The sequence below is a fragment of the Pholcus phalangioides genome, unplaced genomic scaffold (assembly GCF_987345545.1).
Source record: "Pholcus phalangioides strain wild (caught in Gottingen) unplaced genomic scaffold, Ppha-v1.0 ptg000008l_1, whole genome shotgun sequence".
Taxonomy (NCBI): domain Eukaryota; kingdom Metazoa; phylum Arthropoda; class Arachnida; order Araneae; family Pholcidae; genus Pholcus; species Pholcus phalangioides.
The window spans coordinates 11,083,946-11,106,511 of record NW_028301601.1 but is presented as its reverse complement, the minus strand read 5'-3'; the positions used below and the strand labels follow the sequence as shown (position 1 = coordinate 11,106,511).

General features: G+C 40.7%; 1 non-coding gene across 1 annotated transcript; it reads right to left on the bottom strand.

Moving 5' to 3' along the window:
* Nucleotides 1–16,054: 16,054 nt before the first annotated feature.
* Nucleotides 16,055–16,126, bottom strand: TRNAP-CGG (transfer RNA proline (anticodon CGG)). Its single transcript has one exon. It is a non-coding gene; the product is annotated as a tRNA-Pro (tRNA).
* Nucleotides 16,127–22,566: the final 6,440 nt, after the last annotated feature.

Here is a 22,566-nt window from a genome sequence, read left to right as displayed (position 1 = left end):
TTTTCCGATTCCGAAGGCCCAATTGTCTTCGAGAGCCGTAATGTTATATAGAAGCACATAATAAAACTCCGTTTTTTTTCCCCCCGTTTCAGGAAATCGCATGAAAGTCGGGAGAAAAAAACGGCTGTCGAAGCAGAATAACCAATATTTTCTCCTCCCCCCAATATGGCAACATGATAACACGCGTGACTGGACTTGAAGAAGCTGCTGCTGCAGGTTTGTGTAATATATATATGTTATATACTCTACCGTTTTTTTTCTTCTTATCCTTGGCCTGGAGAAGGCGCATGACACACTCCTCTTGGGAAACAAATGGATGCGATCAATTTCGGCCGTCAAGCAAAAAAAAATACCGAGTTTCTTTGGAAGTCAATTCCATCCGATTCCCGAAACGCTTTCCATTTCGTGTTCAAGAGCTTTCCCGAAAAATGGTTAACATTCTGTAGTAGTTTCCCCCCCCCCCTCCTGGATGGACCGTGAGCACGTAAGATACCGTTTAATTCAGGATATCGCGCGAGTTTTCTTACTACAAAACGCCGATTTCATTCATGTCCGGGAAGGGTCTTTGACCTTCCAGGACATTCCGGCCGAATTGGAAATTTCCCGTGGGGTCCGAGGATAAATGAAGTTTACCGACAAGGAAAGGTTCCCAAAGTGCAGTCCTAAAAAAAATCTTGAAAAAATTTAACTATATTAATCTCACCGAAAAAAAAAAAAAATAGTAGCAGAATGCAATTATTACAGCCACAAAAAATGATTAAAAACGATAACAGTTGGCTACTCGTCACCTCTCGCGCTTCTTGGCGAGATCTATACAAAATACTTCTTTTCCGTTTCTTTTCCTTTCTTTCCTCTAGCTTCTCTGTTCTATATAGAAACTAGTTATTTTTCTTCTTTTTTTTTCCTCTTTCTTTGTCTGTGCTGTACTTAATCATGTTATAGCTTCTGGTATACCTTAAAAGACGCCTTAGATCACGTGTTTTTTGAATGACGTCACTCTAGGGTCGCGAGATTTTTTAATTCATTCTTGGCCTCTATTGGCGTTCAAAATGTAAATAATAACAATTTTTGCTGTTTGGCCCATGATAATTTTTTATACTTTGGTACATATTTAAATGAGTATAATCAGTAGTAATTTTTTCAAAACTTCTTGAAGACGTCCCTTTGGGACAGTTTCCTTGTGAAGAGTTGTGAGATGCTAGAATGGGGCACGTGCTGATTTTCACACGGAGGACTTCACTCTGTTATATGTACGGTTTTGGGACTTTTCCGCAATTTCTGAACTCTTTCGTTTCATTAAATATGAACTTTTATTGTTTCTGAAGATACTCCTTTCAATCATTCGAAAATTTTCTTCATTGATTCAACTTTCATCAATTATGAGATTACTTTATTCATTAATTCTGCTGCTCCGAATTTTCATTAAATCTGAATGTATTTCTTTCATTAAATCTGAATGCACTTCTTTCATTAAATCTGAATGTATTTCTTTCATTTAATCTGAATGTATTTCTTTCATTAAATCTGAATGCACTTCTTTCATTAAATCTGAATGTATTTCTTTCATTAAATCTGAATGCACTTCTTTCGTTAAATCTGAATGTATTTCTTTCATTAAATCTGAATGTATTTCTTTCATTAAATCTGAATGCACTTCTTTCATTAAATCTGAATGCACTTCTTTCGTTAAATCTGAATGTATTTCTTTCATTAAATCTGAATGTATTTCTTTCATTAAATCTGAATGTATTTCTTTCATTAAATCTGAATGCAATTCTTTCATTAAATCTGAATGCACTTCCTTCTTTTAAATCTGAATGTATTTCTTTCATTAAATCTGAATGTATTTCTTTCATTAAATCTGAATGCACTTCTTTCGTTAAATCTGAATGTATTTCTTTCATTAAATCTGAATGTATTTCTTTCATTAAATCTGAATGCACTTCTGTCGTTAAATCTGAATGCACTTCTTTCGTTAAATCTGAATGTATTTCTTTCATTAAATCTGAATGTATTTCTTTCATTAAATCTGAATGCAATTCTTTCATTAAATCTGAATGCACTTCCTTCTTTTAAATCTGAAAGTATTTCTTCAATTGAAATATAATTTTATTTCCATTAGTTTTAAAACAATTAAAACTCCCCCCCCCTCCCTCCCAGACGAAAAATTTTTTTTTTATGCAAAATAATTAAAATACCTTTATATAATTGACCTTTATTAATTTCAAACCCCCCTCTTCGTTTTTTCTGTATCCTCATAATGATTTCTTTTTTACATACGTGATGTATCGTTCTACTATACGCATATTAGAACGAAAGAGAACAGGTAGGGTGAGGGTGGGGGGGGGGAAAGAAAAAGCCGCCGTATATATACCTCTACTCTCTTATCTACTTTTACCTATTATACTGTCTTACTCTTTCTGTTAGGTTAGGACAAGGTTACCACATTTTCCTCTACGATTCGTCAAATAGAGATCATCCGAATTTGTTGCCAATCGCTTGTAAGCGAACGGGTTAAAAACCTTGGTCGTGATTTAAACGCTGCACCACGACTATTACCATGACATCCCTTTGGTCGCAATTCGAACATTAATAAGATAGTTTTATCACGTCCCACCAGGTAAACCCAAGCCGTATCCGCTGATAATCGCCAAGATCGCCACCACGACCATCTCCAGTCGCACATCAGGATAACCGTAAGTCGAAAAATTCGTAAAATTGACATTTCTAATAAAAAAAATATTTTTCAAGCTATAGGCCTATATACCCATCAGAAACTTCCAATATTTATTTAGATAGAAATATAAATATATTTTTTCGACGACCTTGGCGACATTTATTTCAATGTTGGCTTATAGATATAAGAGCGTTTCCTTTTGTGTATACATATATATACTTATCGAGAGCTGAGAACGTTATTATTCTTTCAGAAACGCATGCAAATATTTTATTTCCCATGCATTTAAAGGAACTCTTATTATTATTTTTTCCCCCTTTTTTTTGTCAGGATTTTGGCGAAATATCAAAGGAAAGATGTTCCATTTTTAGATCAAGTCTTTTGTCTCGTCTTTTATGAGAAGGAAATAAGGGATTGCGTCTGACATTCCGACGTGGAAAGAAAGCTCTTATGCATACAATACGTACCCGGTATGAATACATATTTGCTAATATTATCTCGTCTTTGTTTGCGCCCGTCTTGTACGAATGTTATCTTGGCGACCGCAACGATTGAAAAGAATGTTTCTGACACGTCTCCTTTATATGCCGTTCTTTTAATTAGGGACGCGAGTCAAATATTCAAATATTATCCCGTGTTATATGATGTTATATTGAAATTACTGTTTGTCTTAAACTCGGTCAATGTTCAGCAAGTCGCGTTAGAAATTTGTAACTGCAGTACAAGTTTGAACATGTCACGTATGGGTTTTATTTTTGTGATTATTGTTGTCTGAGCGAGTCTGAACATGTCACGTGTGGGTTTTTTTGTGATTATTGTTGTCTGAGGGAGTCTGAACATGTCACGTATGGGGTTTTTTTGTGATTATTGTTGTCTGAGCGAGTCTGAACATGTCACGTTTGGATTTTATTTGTGATTATTGTTGTCTAACGTATGGGTTTTTTTTGTGATTATTGTTGTCTGAGCGAGTCTGAACATGTCACGTGTGGGTTTTTTTTGTGATTATTGTTGTCTGAGCGAGTCTGAACATGTCACGTATGGGGTTTTTTTGTGATTATTGTTGTCTGAGCGAGTCTGAACATGTCACGTTTGGATTTTTTTTGTGATTATTGTTGTCTAACGTATGGGTTTTTTTTGTGATTATTGTTGTCTGAGCGAGTCTGAACATGTCACGTGTGGGTTTTTTTGTGATTATTGTTGTCTGAGGGAGTCTGAACATGTCACGTATGGGGTTTTTTTGTGATTATTGTTGTCTGAGCGAGTCTGAACATGTCACGTTTGGATTTTTTTTGTGATTATTGTTGTCTAACGTATGGGTTTTTTTGTGATTATTGTTGTCTGAGCGAGTCTGAACATGTCACGTGTGGGTTTTTTTTGTGATTATTGTTGTCTGAGCGAGTCTGAACATGTCACGTGTGGGTTTTTTTGTGATTATTGTTGTCTGAGGGAGTCTGAACATGTCACGTATGGGGTTTTTTTGTGATTATTGTTGTCTGAGCGAGTCTGAACATGTCACGTTTGGATTTTTTTTGTGATTATTGTTGTCTAACGTATGGGTTTTTTTGTGATTATTGTTGTCTGAGCGAGTCTGAACATGTCACGTGTGGGTTTTTTTGTGATTATTGTTGTCTGAGCGAGTCTGAACATGTCACGTGTGGGTTTTTTTGTGATTATTGTTGTCTGAGGGAGTCTGAACATGTCACGTATGGGGTTTTTTTGTGATTATTGTTGTCTGAGCGAGTCTGAACATGTCACGTTTGGATTTTTTTTGTGATTATTGTTGTCTAACGTATGGGTTTTTTTGTGATTATTGTTGTCTGAGCGAGTCTGAACATGTCACGTGTGGGTTTTTTTTGTGATTATTGTTGTCTGAGCGAGTCTGAACATGTCACGTGTGGGTTTTTTTGTGATTATTGTTGTCTGAGCGAGTCTGAACATGTCACGTATGGGTTTTTTTTGTGATTATTGTTGTCTGAGCGAGTCTGAACATGTCACGTATGGGTTTTTTTTGTGATTATTGTTGTCTGAGCGAGTCTGAACATGTCACGTATGGGTTTTTTTTTGTGATTATTGTTGTCTGAGCGAGTCTGAACATGTCACGTATGGGTTTTTTTTGTGAGTATTGTTGTCCGAGCGAGTCTGAACATGGGTTTTTTTTGTGATTATTGTTATCTGAGCGAGTCTGAACATGTCACGTATGGGTTTTTTTTGTGATTATTGTTGTCTGAGCGAGTCTGAACATGTCACGCTTGGGTTTTTTTTTGTGATTATTGTTGTCTGAGCGAGTCTGAACATGCCACGTATGGGTTTTTTTTGTGATTATTGTTGTCTGAGCGAGTCTGAACATGTAACGTTTGGTTTTTTTTTGTGATTATTGTTGTCTGAGCGAGTCTGAACATGTAACGTATGGGTTTTTTGTGATTATTGTTGTCTGAGCGAGTCTGAACATGTCACGTGTGGGTTTTTTTGTGATTATTGTTGTCTGAGGGAGTCTGAAAATGTCACGTATGGGGTTTTTTTGTGATTATTGTTGTCTGAGCGAGTCTGAACATGTCACGTTTGGATTTTTTTTGTGATTATTGTTGTCTAACGTATGGGTTTTTTTGTGATTATTGTTGTCTGAGCGAGTCTGAACATGTCACGTGTGGGTTTTTTTTGTGATTATTGTTGTCTGAGCGAGTCTGAACATGTCACGTGTGGGTTTTTTTGTGATTATTGTTGTCTGAGCGAGTCTGAACATGTCACGTATGGGTTTTTTTGTGATTATTGTTGTCTGAGCGAGTCTGAACATGTCACGTATGGGTTTTTTTTGTGATTATTGTTGTCTGAGCGAGTCTGAACATGTCACGTATGGGTTTTTTTTTTGTGATTATTGTTGTCTGAGCGAGTCTGAACATGTCACGTATGGGTTTTTTTTGTGAGTATTGTTGTCCGAGCGAGTCTGAACATGGGTTTTTTTTGTGATTATTGTTATCTGAGCGAGTCTGAACATGTCACGTATGGGTTTTTTTTGTGATTATTGTTGTCTGAGCGAGTCTGAACATGTCACGTTTGGGTTTTTTTTTGTGATTATTGTTGTCTGAGCGAGTCTGAACATGTCACGTATGGGGTTTTTTATGCGATTATTGTTGTCTGAGCGAGTCTGAACATGTCACGTATGGGGTTTTTTATGCGATTATTGTTGTCTGAGCGAGTCTGAACATGTCACGTATGGGGTTTTTTTTGTGATTATTGTTGTCTGAGCGAGTCTGAACATGTCACGTATGGGTTTTTTTTTGTGATTATTGTTGTCTGAGCGAGTCTGAACATGTCACGTTTGGGTTTTTTTTGTGATTATTGTTATCTGAGCGAATCTGAACATGTCACGTTTGGGTTTTTTTTGTGATTATTGTTGTCTGAGCGAGTCTGAACATGCCACGTATGGGTTTTTTTTTTGTGATTATTGTTGTCTGAGCGAGTCTGAACATGTAACGTTTGGTTTTTTTTTTGTGATTATTGTTGTCTGAGCGAGTCTGAACATGTAACGTATGGGTTTTTTGTGATTATTGTTGTCTGAGCGAGTCTGAACATGTCACGTGTGGGTTTTTTTGTGATTATTGTTGTCTGAGGGAGTCTGAACATGTCACGTATGGGGTTTTTTTGTGATTATTGTTGTCTGAGCGAGTCTGAACATGTCACGTTTGGATTTATTTTGTGATTATTGTTGTCTAACGTATGGGTTTTTTTGTGATTATTGTTGTCTGAGCGAGTCTGAACATGTCACGTGTGGGTTTTTTTTGTGATTATTGTTGTCTGAGCGAGTCTGAACATGTCACGTGTGGGTTTTTTTGTGATTATTGTTGTCTGAGCGAGTCTGAACATGTCACATATGGGTTTTTTTGTGATTATTGTTGTCTGAGCGAGTCTGAACATGTCACGTATGGGTTTTTTTTGTGATTATTGTTGTCTGAGCGAGTCTGAACATGTCACGTATGGGTTTTTTTTTGTGATTATTGTTGTCTGAGCGAGTCTGAACATGTCACGTATGGGTTTTTTTTTTGTGAGTATTGTTGTCCGAGCGAGTCTGAACATGGGTTTTTTTTGTGATTATTGTTATCTGAGCGAGTCTGAACATGTCACGTATGGGTTTTTTTTGTGATTATTGTTGTCTGAGCGAGTCTGAACATGTCACGTTTGGGTTTTTTTTGTGATTATTGTTGTCTGAGCGAGTCTGAACATGTCACGTATGGGGTTTTTTATGCGATTATTGTTGTCTGAGCGAGTCTGAACATGTCACGTATGGGGTTTTTTATGCGATTATTGTTGTCTGAGCGAGTCTGAACATGTCACGTATGGGGTTTTTTTTGTGATTATTGTTGTCTGAGCGAGTCTGAGCGAATCTGAACATGTCACGTTTGGGTTTTTTTTGTGATTATTGTTGTCTGAGCGAGTCTGAACATGCCACGTATGGGTTTTTTTTTGTGATTATTGTTGTCTGAGCGAGTCTGAACATGTAACGTTTGGTTTTTTTTTGTGATTATTGTTGTCTGAGCGAGTCTGAACATGTAACGTATGGGTTTTTTGTGATTATTGTTGTCTGAGCGAGTCTGAACATGTCACGTGTGGGTTTTTTTGTGATTATTGTTGTCTGAGCGAGTCTGAACATGTAACGTTTGGGTTTTTTTTGTGATTATTGTTGTCTGAGGGAGTCTGAACATGTGAATTGTCAGTTTATTTGTTTAACTTCAAATTTGACGTGTACAATCGTTTGTGATTGTCGTTATGCAAGTTCGAACGTGTCATGTGGAACACGTCGGTTCATTTTATTTATTTATTTATTTCCCGTTTTTTGTAATCACTGTTGCACAAGTCTGAACATGTTACGGCAGTTGATTCACCGCGTGTCGCAAATGTTAAAACATGACACGTCAGTTCAATTTTAAGTGCCGCAAAAGTTTGAACAAGACAAGTCAGTTCAAATGGAAGTATGGCAAATGTTCGAACATGTCCCGTCAGTTCATCCTTAAATGAAGTGAATTTTTGAACGTGACACGTCAGTTCATTTCTAAGTGCAGCAAAAGTTTGAACATGTCAAGTCAGTTAAATTTTAAGCGCCGTAAAACTTTTAATATGTCACGTGAGTTGATTGTAACGTGCTGCAAAAATTTTAACGTGGCCCATCAGTTCATTTGTAAGTGGCTCAAAAGTTTGAACATGGCACGTCAGTTCATTTTTAAGCGCCGCAAATGCTCAAACATGACACGTCAGTTCATTTGTAAGTACAGCAAAAGTTTCAACATGTCATAACCGCTCATTTTTAAGTGCTACGCAAGTTTCAACATGTCATAACCGCTCATTTTTAAGTGCTACGCAAGTTTGAACATGTCACGTCGGTTCATTTGTGAGTGCTGAAATATTTGAACATGTCCAGTCTCATTTTTAATTCCCGCGAAAGTTTTAATATGTCACGCCAGTTCACTTTTAAGTGCAACAAAAGTTTGAACATGACACGTCAGTTCATTTGTAAGTGCAGCAAAAATTATAATGTGTCGCGCCCTTTTGTAATTGCTGCTGCGCAGGTTTGAACATGTGAAGTTGTTTGTTATTACTATTGAGCAATTTTAAGCATGTCACGCCATATGGAATTGGTGTGATGCCAATTTGAATATGTGTCACGTCAATTTTTTTTTGTAATTATTGTTATCCGAAGATGTTACGTAAATTTTCTTTCTTGTTACTGATGTTGCACAAGTCTGAACATGTCATAACCGTTCATCTGAAAGTGCTGCGAAAGTTTGAACATGTCCCGTCAGTTTGTTTGTAATTACCGCTGTGCAAATTTGAACATGCCAGGTCAGTGTGTGTGTGTGTGTTTGTGATCAATCTCTTTCTTCCTCTCTCTCTCTTGTATAAGTCTGAACATGTTGTGCGGCGTTAGTAGTCGACACTACGCAAGTTTGCACATGTCACGCGAGTTTATTTGTAACTACCATGCAGGTTTGAAAATCTCCCATCAGAGTTTATCTGTTGCAAAAATCTGAACATATGTTGCATCAGTTCATTTGTAAGTGCCGCACGACTTCGATCACGACACGTTATTGGTAAGTGCAGTGCGGCTGACAATAGCTGCCGGATTGTGATGCGCATGACAAAACTAGCAGTGTGCAGGGATGTTCCTTGAAACAAGGACTGTTCTTTGGCCAGTAGCTTTTCAAGAAGTCCACGTTCGTAATTTCTAGCAAGAGAAGTTGATAGTCTCTGTGAGATCGCGTGGCCATCGTACTCAACTCTCATCGTGAGGATTCACGTTCTTTATACTTAGGCTTTATGATTTGACCACCCCCTCCCACCGGCTCGAGGAGGCCGTATCCGCTTATGGCCATGTGTTATGGCACAGCTCCTGAATGGGTTAAACTGTTTGAGAAGGGTCAGGAGGAGATGCGATATCGATATCAACAACGCTTATTTTTGTCCGGTAATGCTTTTGCACACAGTGCTTATTGTCCGATACTCTATATTTTTAGTTTCAGTCGTGTGATCCGAGTCATCCAACTGCTACATACTGCATACATGCTCAACCCCCATAACCCAAGGACCAAATGTGGCTCTCTGCATCATCTGATGTGGCCCGCGGCAAATTACAAAACCATCAAATGCCCCCCCCCCCCCCCCCACGAAAGATTATCAAATCACTTAAGTGCCCTGTTGTATATTTCCAGATTATTTGAGCTGACAACGGCGCACCTCCATATCACTCTAGTAGCCCACAGCACGCTTTTAGATCGCCCGAGTGGTCCGCAGCACGTTTTTAAGCCAGGTTTTCCTAGGATCAGGTTTCTACAGCGCGTGCAGCTTGAAAACTCTGATTGGTCAAAAAAACCTGAATTTCAAGTTTTTAACCAGTCAGCGTTTTTACGCTGCACACGGCGCAGAAATTATACTCCTAGGAAAACCCGGCTTTAGATCACCTGAATGACTCGCGTGACATTATTTACAATCGACTTGAGCGGTACGCGGCGTTTTTGTTGATCGCTCTAAACACGTTTCCTGGTTATTTAAGTCACTCGAAGCGCATTTTCTGGTTATTTAAGTCATTAGAAGCGCATTTTCTGGTTATTTAATTCACTCGAAGCGCATTTGCAGGTTACCTTAAGCGGCCCGCAACACACTCTTTTAGATCACTTGAGTGATCCGCGGTAAATGTCCAGGTAACTCCAGCGGCTCGTAATACAATTCCAAACCAATGAAGTGGCCCGCGCTCTCGAAAAAGTTGAGCTCTCTTGGCATACGGCATAAGTAGGCTTCTTGCTTTGTGTTCGAGTGCTGCCGGGCTCTAATCCCAGCCATTCCAGTGTGTGCAGAATCCCGATACATATAAATCCTTTATAATCTTAATCCTTTTTTTCCCTCATAAGCACCGCTGCGAAGTAAATTGCAGCGGATTCTGGAGCTCCATTTTTCCGCTCCTCCCCCCACTATTCTACACTTCATCTTGTATAAGACCTTCTCGGTTCACCGAGAGAAAGGGAAGTTTCTAGAAACTCTTCCCGAAGAGTAGATGAAACTTTGATGTTTAGTGTAATGTATATCATTCGGGTTTCCATATTCCTGATATACTTTGTCAAATTCCGTTTGAAGGACGCGTGGGAAAGGGAAACTCATTAGGTTCCTGTCAAGAAATTTCGACCCCCCCCCTTTTCCAGTTCGTTGTTGAATCGAAACAAAGAGAGCCGAGGAGATGTTTCGGCTAAATTCTAAGGATTCTCCTAAGGAATGCTTCTACTGCCCGACACGTATTCAAATTAACGAAGTCCGATCGAAAATCATTCTGTTCAGACCCGATACCGAAACAATTCCCGGTTGTTATTTCCCACGTTTCGAGATCGATCGATGCACGAAGGAAGATCATTCGAGATCCATCTAAAACAAAATAATGCCACAGTCGAATCCCGTTATAACGAACTCCAAGAGACCGGAGAAATCACTTCGTTGCGACGAAATTTCGTTATAGGAGGAATTCCGGGTTTTTTTGCATTGTTCCTATATAGACTTATCTGGGAGATTAGAAAAGTGTTCGTTAAAAAGAGATTTTTTCGCTTTAACGCGGTATTCGTTAAAACGGGATTCAACTGTATTTAACTGCGGAGAGAATAAATTCTGGTTGTATTAAGCCGTCGTTTCTACTTGTTTTCGATAAAAAATCTTGTTGGGAATTTTCTGACTTTTGGCAACACTGATCAATAGTGTATGATTCTTCACTGTAGACCAGAGGTGAGTGCATAACCTACGGCCCGCGGGCCAAATGCGATCTACTTATCAAACTATGAGTGAAGTGTAATGATTGAATAATTGTACCGTTGTGTGGGCCGGTTGATCCAGCACCTCCCCTGCAGATGGAATGCTCCACAGTCTGCTTGTGACGTCAGTAAGTAGTCCATTTTCCCTCAGAATATTCAGGGGGAAAAAATTACCGGCATCATCGTTATGCGGAAAAGAAACGATCGGGCTCAGAATTGGCGATTTCTATGCCCCACATCCAATCACTATGCGATATTTGTGAGCCAATCAGGAAGATTCTACGCCGAAACAAGAAGAAACAGGATGCTGTGTTTCAAAATGTGGCGAACTTGCTAGGTAGTCTGAATGACGTTTATGGCAAACAGTGCAGAGGCCTTCTATCTCTAGGAGGTGCTGGTTGATGTCTATTGGGGAGACTTTTTTAAAAAGGTAAGATCGGCTCGCATTCGCGCCTCGAAGTTGAGAACCACAGAAAACCGACTTCAGCCGACCACCACTATGGCGACGGTGGTGGGGTTCGAACCAATAATTGTAACTAATAATTTTTGTATTTACTTTTAACTTATACAATTTTAACTTATAACTAATAATTATAACACTTTCAACTTATAACGAAAGACCTTTTACCCACAAATGGTGGGTGCTGCAATGGTGGGTTCGTAAGATATGGAGTCAGAGATGAGAAGAGTTCAGGGTACATGGGTACATGGGTTCAAACCCACCCACCTCCAGATAATTACTTAAGGAGTGGTCATGCTAATCGCACGCCAAGCAAGAAGACAACTAATAGTGGTCGCCGCTGTGGTGGTCGAGTGGTTATAGTGACGGACTCGCGATGCGAGGATCCGGGTTCGAACCCCACAGTGGTGGTCGGCTGAAGTTGGTTTTCTGCGGTTCCTAACTTCGAGGCGCAAATGCGAGCCGATCTCCCCGTTAAAAAGTCTCGCCACAGAGAGCAACAGTCCTACAACGATAAATCATTCAATCATAACACTTCACTCATAGTTAGAAAAACTGGTGGCAGATGGCAGCACTACACATAACAAACATTACACAGAAACAAACTTTACGTCAGGTTGCACTACACGTACACGCACATTCCCGCATGTACCGATTCGTTGGGGGGTTCCGCGGGGGAAGGTGCATTTGTGGTGTAGCAGTAGTAGCTAGGGCCTCCAAAAAATGGCTCGGGGATCCATGATGTTCTTAAGTCAGCCACCTCGTTGGGCAATTTGCCTGTTGTGGCGTTGTATTTGTATAAATGTAGACTTTTAAGTAATAATTTTAACTTTCAACTTATAATAATAATAGTAATAGACGTTTTAGAATCAATTGGAAAACCAGAGAAAACCAACTCCAGCCAACACCAATGTTCTGTTAGTAAGGATCGAACCACTGTACAGCGAACATTAAAAAGAAAAACCCTTTACAGACTGAATCTTAATAAATATTCGGAACAAAATGATAACTACTGGTGACGTCATACTTAACGTCCGAAAGAGATTAACATCTAATTAAATATATTTTCTCGAATAATTGATTAGTTCCTGGATTAACGTAAATCCCATCCGTCCCGTAATAGATGCGTCCATTGCGGATCAAACCACGCGGCATAGTGACCATTAATCTTTGGCATTTCGAGGAATCGTGTCAGAAGGTCAACATTCTTCAAGGTCAATCCTCTTGACATTATCAACTTCTGTGCATTGTTGTAATACACGAGCCCGTGGGCATAATTCATTTCCCTCGTTATTAATTAGCTTGGGAAAATGTTAATTAAGTTCCGCGAATGAGATTAGCTAAATGTATTGCTCGTCGTTGAACGATTAAGTGGTTCTTTTATTGTTAGAGTATAGTGCATAGTAGTTTACTTGATGGTGGGCGGCCGTCTTAATGAGTTTGTGGGGGGGGGGGCGGTACGAGATTGCGTGGGTTCTGACGCGAGTATAATTTACGAACAATATGATTATATTATTTTTTTAACATTTAACTAGTAATTTTTTAAATATCAAATTTTAACTAATAATTTCAACTTTTGACTTATAATTTCCATTTTTAACTAGTAATAATAGATTTTCAACTAATATAATAGGTTTTTAACTAATAATTTTCAACTTTTAATTAAGTGGATTCGTACGACCGATCTCAGAAGCACCCGCGAATCAAGTTCGGTTCATGACCCACAGCTTGAGAATCCGTGTCTTTAGGTGGATTTCTAAGACCCATCTCTTAGGTCCTTGCGAATCAAAGATTTCTGTCATGACCCTGCTCAAGAATCCCTGCCTGTAGGTGGATTCGTACGACCCATCTTGGAAGCCCCCGCGAATCAAGTTCGGTTCATGACCCATAGCTCGAGAATCCTGGTCCTTACGAATCAAATATTTCTGTCATGACCCTGCTCAAGAATCCCTGCCTGTAGGTGGATTCGTACGACCTATCTTGGAAGCCCCCGCGAATCAAGTTCGGGTCATGACCCATAGCTCGCGAATCCAGGTCCATGCGAATCAAAGATTTCTGTCATGACCCCGTTGAAGAATCCCTGCCTGTAGGTGGATTCGTACGACCCATCTTGGAAGCCCCCGCGAATCAAGTTCGGGTCATGACCCATAGCTCGCGAATCCAGGTCCATGAGAATCAAAGATTTCTGTCATGACCCTGCTCAAGAATCCCTGCCTGTAGGTGGATTCGTACGACCCATCTTGGAAGCCCTCGCGAATCAAGTTCGGATCATGACCCATAGCTCGAGAATCCAGGTCCTTGCGAATCAAAGATTTCTGTCATGACCCTGCTCAAGAAATCTTGACTTAATCTATTGATTTGTACACGTGAAATTCGATAAAATTACGCTACATTATACATGTAAAGGAGCTGTTCAGCTGAATTCAGGCTGAATTTTTAGTACAGGCATTTTTTTCTTAAATTTGGCATTTCTTTCAGTTTTTGTAACAAAAAATAAATTTCTTATTCAGACGTTTTCATTTTTGAGGGTCTCTCGCGAGGCCCCCCCCCCCCCCCCCAGTTCATTAATGTGACCCCCGCCCGCGACCCACGGTTTGAGTAACCATCGCCCTAGACAAATTAATGCACATTTTCATCTGATCGTGAAAATTTTTTCAAATCAAATTGTTTTGAATAAGGAATAGTGTCACCAGCTTTGGACGCTGAGAAAGGAGGACGCTGGCGCACGCACCCTTAGTAATTCTCCCAATTTCTACAACAGATGGTGCCACTATTCTGGCCAATGAAACCGGCCGCAACAACAATTTTTCCAGACTAAAGCAGGGCTCGGCTAAAATTATTTTTCCGAGGGCCCCTCTCCCTACCTTGCTAGAAATGCTTACTCTCGATAAATTGAACCAGATCTCATTTTCATGAGGCCCCTCTGCACTTGAGGTTTCTGGGCCGTGCTCGGTCGGACCCACGCATTAAGACGACACTGGTTGGATGTTTTTTTTCTGCTGCTGTGTCTTCAGCAGAATACTATACCATTCATCAATTCCACCAACATACAGTAGAGTCCCGTTTATCCGAGCTTCCGTATTATCCGACGTCCCACCGCAGGAAAAAAAGCAAGAGAGATCAAGCACCAGAAAAAAACGAAACAAAAACTGCTGAGCTTTCAGAATTTCGCACAACGAAATAGAAACTGCAATGAAATACATTGAGCAACAAGAAGCTACAGGAATCGACATGTTGATGCTGCAAAAATGGCGAGATTTGGCAGCGAAGAAACGGCACTCGTCAGGCTCAAAAAAGCAGACCACGATGAAAAGTTTTTTTTTAAAATCATCACAGGACCACTGTATTTAACTGCAAAATATTATGTAGACATGATTATTAGGTTCGTAAAGTGCAAAATTATAATATATTTTGTCGTTTAATAGGCTTTTCCTTAACGCCTCCGTGTTATCCGACGTTCTGCCGGGCCCCTTTATATCAGATAAGCGAGACTCTACTGTACTCATTTGTGAATTTTTTGTAAAAATGCCCTTGAAATTTGAGCCCAAAAGATTTCAAATCTACTTACTCCACAAAACATGTGCGAATGGAAAGTTTGATCCTTTTAAAAATTGTCGATTTGCATGATTTTCTTGCAGAACTCGGAAACGAAAGGCAGCTGAACCCGTATTTTAGGAGCTAGAATTTCACTGTCAAAACTTATTTTTTTTAAGAAACTTATGCTGGAGTAATCGTCTTCATGTATATTGAGAAAAGCAGCAATATATATGATATTCTGACTGGTTACTACAGGCGTCGGGAAGAATTTTGCTGCCAGTATAATAGCTTACTTACACAGAGAGAAGATGTGATACTTTTTTCCTTTTTCGGTAGCTTAAATACTCACTGCTCGTTCTTCTTCAGTGCAGAACAAGTTATATTCGTCTTGGGCCCCACCACAGAATTAGATTCTTTGAATTCTTTAATGAATGCCTCACCCACAAGATTCACTTTATACGCCCAGCATTTGTGGTGCAAAATGAAGTGTTTTTAATAATTTGAAGCACGCAACAGTGCCGTCTTAAGGCATGGGCCCACCCGGGCACCTCAAGAGAAAAGGGGCCTCACAAAAATGGGATCTAGTTGAGATTTTCGAAAATTTGCCTGGCAGGGCCTCAGAAAAATAATTTGGCCCGGGGCCCATGATGCTCTTAAGACGGCCCTGGGACGCAGTCATTCATGTAACGCGCGAAATCTGATACTAGTAGATCCTTTATTTTCGTATTCTTTTAAGTCGTCAATTGTAGCTTGGAAACACACGGAATTATTAACGATGAAATTATCGAGATTTCGCAGAGAAAAGTAGTAAAAATTCAAATTTTTGCATATTTATTCGTCGAAATTGGCAAATTTACGAAATTTACGTATCCCTAGTCATGATATACTACATATGTATAGCTTTTGTTTCAAAGTTTGGGGAAAAAAAATAGTTCCGCCTGAAAAAGGAGGACAAAAGAGCGAATTTCACGAAACGTAGGAGGGCGCGGGAAATGACATCAAAAAGGAAAAAATATCCTCCAAAAGAGAGACGTCTGGTAACCCTAATACGGGATAACATTGGTACCGTATTTGGCAAAGAAGAAAAAAAAAAATGTCAACTACGGGCTCGGCCGGGATTTGAACCCGGGACCTCTCGCACCCGAAGCGAGAATCATACCCCTAGACCACCGAGCCGCACGGTTGGAACTTAACTAGTATGCAAACGCGAATTTTCACCATGCGTGAAAATCTCGAGAACATTCTGAAACACAATAGGAGGGAGGGAGGGAGGGGGGAAAAAAGAAGCTGCGCAGAGAGAGAGAGAGGGAGAGATAACATAATGCACTTGCAGAGCATAAAAAGCAAAAGAAATATCATTTTGCCTCAAATTGCAAAAAAACAACAACAATAAACAAGTTTTACGTGCGTCACAGCCTTTGCAATTCCTTTTTAGAGCTCCCGTATCCCTTGTGTAGTGGTTGTCGACCTGGGGGCTTATGACCTCCCACCTGGTCCTGAGATACTTGAAGAGGGGAACGGGCCCACGGGTGAAAACCAAGTTGAAAGGAAACCATGATAGGTACAGAAAAGGGGGGGGGGGTTGCACAAAGAGTTTTGAAAACATAATCGTATGTTCGGATGTGAAGAAATCCGGGGATTCTTCAAGAAATGTGAAGAACCCATGGCCCCCACATCCTGGAGCAGGGCCCTAGGCTGGGATGATGCCCCCCCTCATCCTGTATCGGGGCCCCTAGGCTGGGATCTTTTGCGGGCCCCCACGGTCAGACTTTTAACGGGCCCCTTCTGTAGTTAATTTATAGCGTGAAAAACTAAAAAAAAAAAAATTACGATAACCGTCCCGTGCCCCATGGCTAGAGCCGCGGGTCACTTGAGCAGTCTGTAAATCTGCCGCGTAGTTCATTTATACAAAATTATGTTTTTGAGGGTCCCTGCCAAATCAGATAACCCCCCCAGGGCCACATTTGGTCATCCGGCCCAGGTAGGGGGCAGAGCTGACAAAATTTTTTCTGACAAGGAGTGTCGGGGGGGGGGGGGGTCAAAACTGGCTAAAAATTTACTGACGTAATACTTGAACGGCCCCTTACCCATCATACAAGGAAAATTATTTATCGTGAGTGGTAGTTTCTTAGCTTGTCTTAGTAGATAGGCAATTTATTCAGGTCGCCACGCACGCCCCTCGGTGAACCACATCCCTCCCGTTCGAAGAGCGTGTAGCCTATCTATCAAGGACAACGCATGTGACGCACTGAGCGAACGCGAAACAATTCAGCCGAATCTGAATCCCCCCCCCCCTCCCGTCGATACGTGATATTTGAATGGCCCCCCAAGCGGATCGCGTCACATTTATAGATGACTCAAGCAGTCAACGAAGGACTACGTCAGTGAGTGACGAAGAGAGCAAGGGGGGGTCAAGTCAGTAAGTGACCAAAAAAGTGATATTGACAGGTCTGAGAGTAGGGGGTGACGTAGAGATCAACGGACTAGCACGTCAGTGAGTGACCAAAGAAAGTGTGCAAGCATTTGAGGGGGGGGGGGACAGGAGAGTAACCTAGAGATCACGGTACTATACCAATGAGTTACCGAAAGAGCAACCTAGAGAAAGAAAAATTGGTTCAGTGAGCGACCAAAAGTTACGCTACCATGGGTCTGAAAGAAAACCTCATATGAAAACCTGCATTAATGAGAGAGATTATTTACATAGTTTTCATGTTTCACTTCTCCTTTGTCATCGCTAACTAAGCCGTCACCAAACATGCCAACTTGGTGATATCTACAGAGAATTGCATTAATGAGAGGGATTATTTATACATATTCTCTGTAGATATCACCAAGTTGGCATGTTTGGTGACGGCTTTAAGTTAGCGATGCCAAAGGAGAAGTGTAAAGATGTCACGCGAACCGTCGAGATTATTCTAGAAAGTCTCTTTTGTCCATGTAGGTGGTGCCTCTGAAACGGACCTATGCCCAGTTGTTGAAATTGTATTGGGAAGACGAGACATTATTTGTCGATCGTACGCTATTTGTAGGTCACGTTCCGTCAAGATCTCTGCTTGTAAATACGTGTAAATAGCTGTTCTGTGAAATAAATCTGTGAGTAACATTATAAGGAGTCTACTGAAAACTAATAAGTCCCGTGTATTTTTTCCCCCCATTTCCGCTGTAGTTAGCCAAATTTCACCCTTCACCCATTTCTGCTGTAGTTAGACAACTTCCCCCCTTCATCCATTTCCGCTGCAGTTAGCCAACTTGTCATAAATTGGCATCTTTTGACAATTAGTGATTTCTGGTATTTAGGATCGCTATTTCCATGATGATGCATGGTGAACTCAGGTATGAAGGTACATCAAATGAATAGTTTTCCATTCAATTGGAATCGAATCATCAAGTCTGCTGCCTGCGGACCACCTATGCAATCGTCGGGGACCACAGGTCGAGAAACACAGACCTACAGCAATAGTAGGAAGCTCATGTTCGCGTAAAAAGCTCATGTACCACTAAAAATGCGTGCAAGTATCCGTACTCCCTCGAAATGCGTAAGAAGCTTGTGCGTGTCGTGTCTTTGAAATGCCAAGGAGACTCGAGAGTTTCTCGGAAGTTATGAGTATGATCACACTAGAAATGCGCAGGAAGCTTGAGAAAAATGATCCTAGTAGACAAATCAGTACCCCTCGTCATTCCGAATGTATAGGCATATAAAATAATGTATGCCCTCCCGGTCAGAAATTTTTCACATGCCCTGGGCATGTCGGCCCAGCCCTGCTTACTACACTCGAAACATAATAAATAAACTCTAGGAGTACATATCATGCTACTCTAAGGCCCCCTTTCACACGGAGCGGTTGCGGACGCGGGTCCGCATACCCTTTCAAACGAGCACTGAAGACAATTCGAAATTCGTGCATAAAAACTGTTTTTTCGCAATTTTTGTAATTATTTTTCTCCTTCACCCCTGATTCAGTGGCCATAGGCAGCCTAGAGGCATTCTTTGGTGGTTTAATCTAGAGCCACATAGAATATGGTTATAAAGATGCCTTCATTCCGATCCTCACAAGTATTCGATGGGAGAAAATGTCTTCAAATATTTTCAAAATATTTTGAAAAAAGAAATCCGTCTTTTCGGAAAAATATGGAAGAAAAATTCCAAAACCATCCAACGTTCGAAAAATAAAATCCAAAAACATCCAAAACTTTCAAAAAATTCAGGAGATATCGAAGAATTTGCAAGTAGTAAAAAAGGGGAGGGGCTGGAGACTTTCAAAATGCCTGTGCTTAGAAATATTCACATCACAATTCTGTCTTAGGCCGGGATTACACTATAAAAGTTCGTTTATAAAACTTGAAAATGCAACCAATAGGCGGATCAGTTAAGTTCTCTCGAATGTAACAGATTTGTTTATTGGTTATATTTTTCAAGTTTTATAAAATAACTTTTATAAACCTTTTAGAGTGAAATCCCATCCTTAGATTAGTCTCACTTCTGAAACATAAAATTTCATTTTTTTAAGTTTATAGACTGAATATCGAGTAAAATAAACTTGTAGGTATCGGGGGAACCACCAAAAATATTCAAGCGCTAGGGTCTTCAAACGACTTAATCCGGCCCTGGTGGGCGTTGTTGGCAGGTTTTATTGTATAAAATTGTAAATTGTGGACAAAAGGCAGTTGAAGTTGCTATATCTCCATCTCGGAAGGAAACAAAGGGATACACGTATGTAGGTACATTATATTAATGGTCAGGGACCATCATATTGTGTTTTTAAGGGTATTTATGGCAAATAATTAAAAAAATTCCGTGAAAAATCCCCTTCAAAAAGTAGCCAAAGATGCGGACGAATTCGCTCCGCATCGTGTGAATAGCGCCGAATAACCAAATTGTCAAAACTTGTATGTGCGGATGCGGAGCCCGCACTTAGGTTTTGACACATGCGGACGACGTCCGGACCCGCATGAACATTTCCTAGGTGCGGAGATTTTTCGGCTCGTCTGAAAGGCGCAGTATATTCCAATTGTTAAAACTTCTTCCGGACCCGCGTCCGCTCCGTGTGAAAGGCCTCTAAATGTGATAAATCCGGTTTTTATACATAATTACCGGTTATTATGTATAGACGCTCAGCATTTTGTGCGTGTGTGTGTGGTTGGTTTCCCTAAATTCATTACTTTCATTGACGATTATGCATAATGCCCAAGCGTCGCGTCGTTGCTAAACATGATAAATCGTACTATACATGATAATTTATACATGTATTGAATCCTTATATCGGGGTCCGACTAGACTCATTACAAATTTTTTTGTTCATATGCATTAAATTCACAAATATTACGTTAGGGAATTATATGCATAATCACAGATAAAGGCGATAAACTGCAGGTATTTATCAAATTTACTAACGACACTTGGTTATTATTCATAATCACCGGCGAAAGTGATAATTTTTCTAGTATTTAGCAAATTTATCAGCAACGCTTGGGCGTTATGCATATTCGCCGGTAAAAGTGATAAATTTATCAAACTTACCAAGACGATTGGTAAGTATGCAGCACAATAACCTGTTACTGTATATCATAGTTCCCCAACCTTTTTTGTCCCATCGCCCCCCCTTCTTCAGAAATTGTTTTCTCCCATCGCCCCCCAACGCAATCTAACCCATAGGATCCTATGTTATACCCCTAGGGAACATTCCACCGCCTCCAAGGGGGCGCTAACGCCCACGTTGGGAATCACTGCTGTAAATGATATAACCGATTTGTCACATTTACCGTAACACATTCATTAAAAGAGAGACATAGCAATAACCGATATTTCGCTCTATCCGATTATTTCATAAGTGGGTACAATGTATAATAACAATAATAATAATTCACAAATAATCAATTTTTTTGGAAGTTATTTTTAGAAATTTATTTCTCGTATTGAAAAAATAAATTTGGAATGTGTAAAAAGTATGACCGAAATTTAATTACCTAAAACTAGAGAGTAGTATTCAAAGTCAAAGATAGATGGCGCTCAAAAACAAAACTAACTTATTCCTTGCACGAAGAAAATCATCATCAAATTTCTTTACAATTAAGTTCAATTTCCCCACATCCTGGAGCGGGGCCCCCAGACAGGGCCGCAACTAGGGGGAGCAGGCGGGTCTCGTGCCCCGGGCGCTGGACCCGAGGGGCGCAAATTTCATTCTGAAACCTCTCCTTCAACAAGGGGACGCCAAAATATGTGCTTGCCCTCGGTGACCAAGGATCTAGTTGCGGCCCTGCCCCCAGACTTTGATCTTTTGCGGGCCCCCGGTTAGACTTTCCATGGGACCCTTCTGTAGTTGATTTATGGTATGAAAAAGCAAAAAATGACGAGAACTGTCCCGCGCCCCAGGGCTAGAGTCCCGTCAGCCCCCCCCCCCCGTTTTGTGGGGGGCATGTCAATCGTAATAAATTTTAACTAAAAAAAATAACTCGGGAAATAAATTTCTCCAAAAGAAGAGACATATTCTTATAATAGTCATTAATTTAAAAATTAATGTTTTAAGTCGACAGTAGATGGCGCTAGTAAAAACAGTTTAATTTCTGGTAGGGGGAATCAACAAATTTTTGTGATAACTCTTTCAATTTCTTTACCAATTACGCATAAGTTTTACATATGATTACTGGTTACTCAAATTACATGTTTGAGAAGTTTTAGAATGCCCCCCCCCCCTCCCGTTCATCATCTACCATCATGGGTCCCACGTGGCCCCCCCCAGTGTCGAAGATGGAGTTGACTGATCTAACGTATATATGTATATATGAATTGGCATCATCATCATCGTGCCCCCCCCCCCAGCAATAACGAATGCGCCCCCTCCCAGACTTTCAAGTCAGTCCCCACCTGTGTGTGTGTGTGGGGGGGGGGGGCTAACAGGGCTCCAGCCCTGGGGCCAGGGACGAGAGATTCTCATCTTTTGTTTTTTCACGTCATAAATTCACTATAAAGGGGCCCGTGACAAGTCTGGTATAGGGGCCCAGCAAACGTCCCAGCCTAGTGGCCCTGTTCCAGGATGTGGGGGGGGGGGCATGCTTACCATGAAGAAAATTAGACTGGGGTAGGGTTAGCTGCGTCAGCGTATTCGAAAACAGAACGTAGGAGGATGATAGCGCACGCATCCTTTTTTTGACACTTTTCCTAATTTCCCACAACAGATGGCGCCACTAGGAATCAGCAACGAGCGATTTTTCCATACTGTTTTCTCCGTCTCTGAATGGGAGAGGCACTCTCCCCCCCCCCATTCCCCCCCCCCATGGCCCCCCACATCCTGGAGAGGGGCCCCCAGGCTGGAATCTTTTGAGGGCCCCCCGGTCATACTTTTCACGTTCCCCTTCTGTAGTTAATTTATAGCGTGAAAAAGCAAAAAATGGTGAGAACTGTCCGGGCCCCAGAGCTAGAGCTCTGTCAGCCCCCCCCCCTTTGTAAGGGCCCATGCCCACACCTTCAGTAAAATGGCATTAGATTGTTACAAAACAATGGTATTCTTAAAATCAACGTTGCGGTTTTTTTCTCTAGATCTGTTTTTCGTACTGTCTTTTTTCATATTATCCTGGAGCAAGCAGGACCGCAAGTGGGGGGGGGGGGGGGGGAGTCAAAC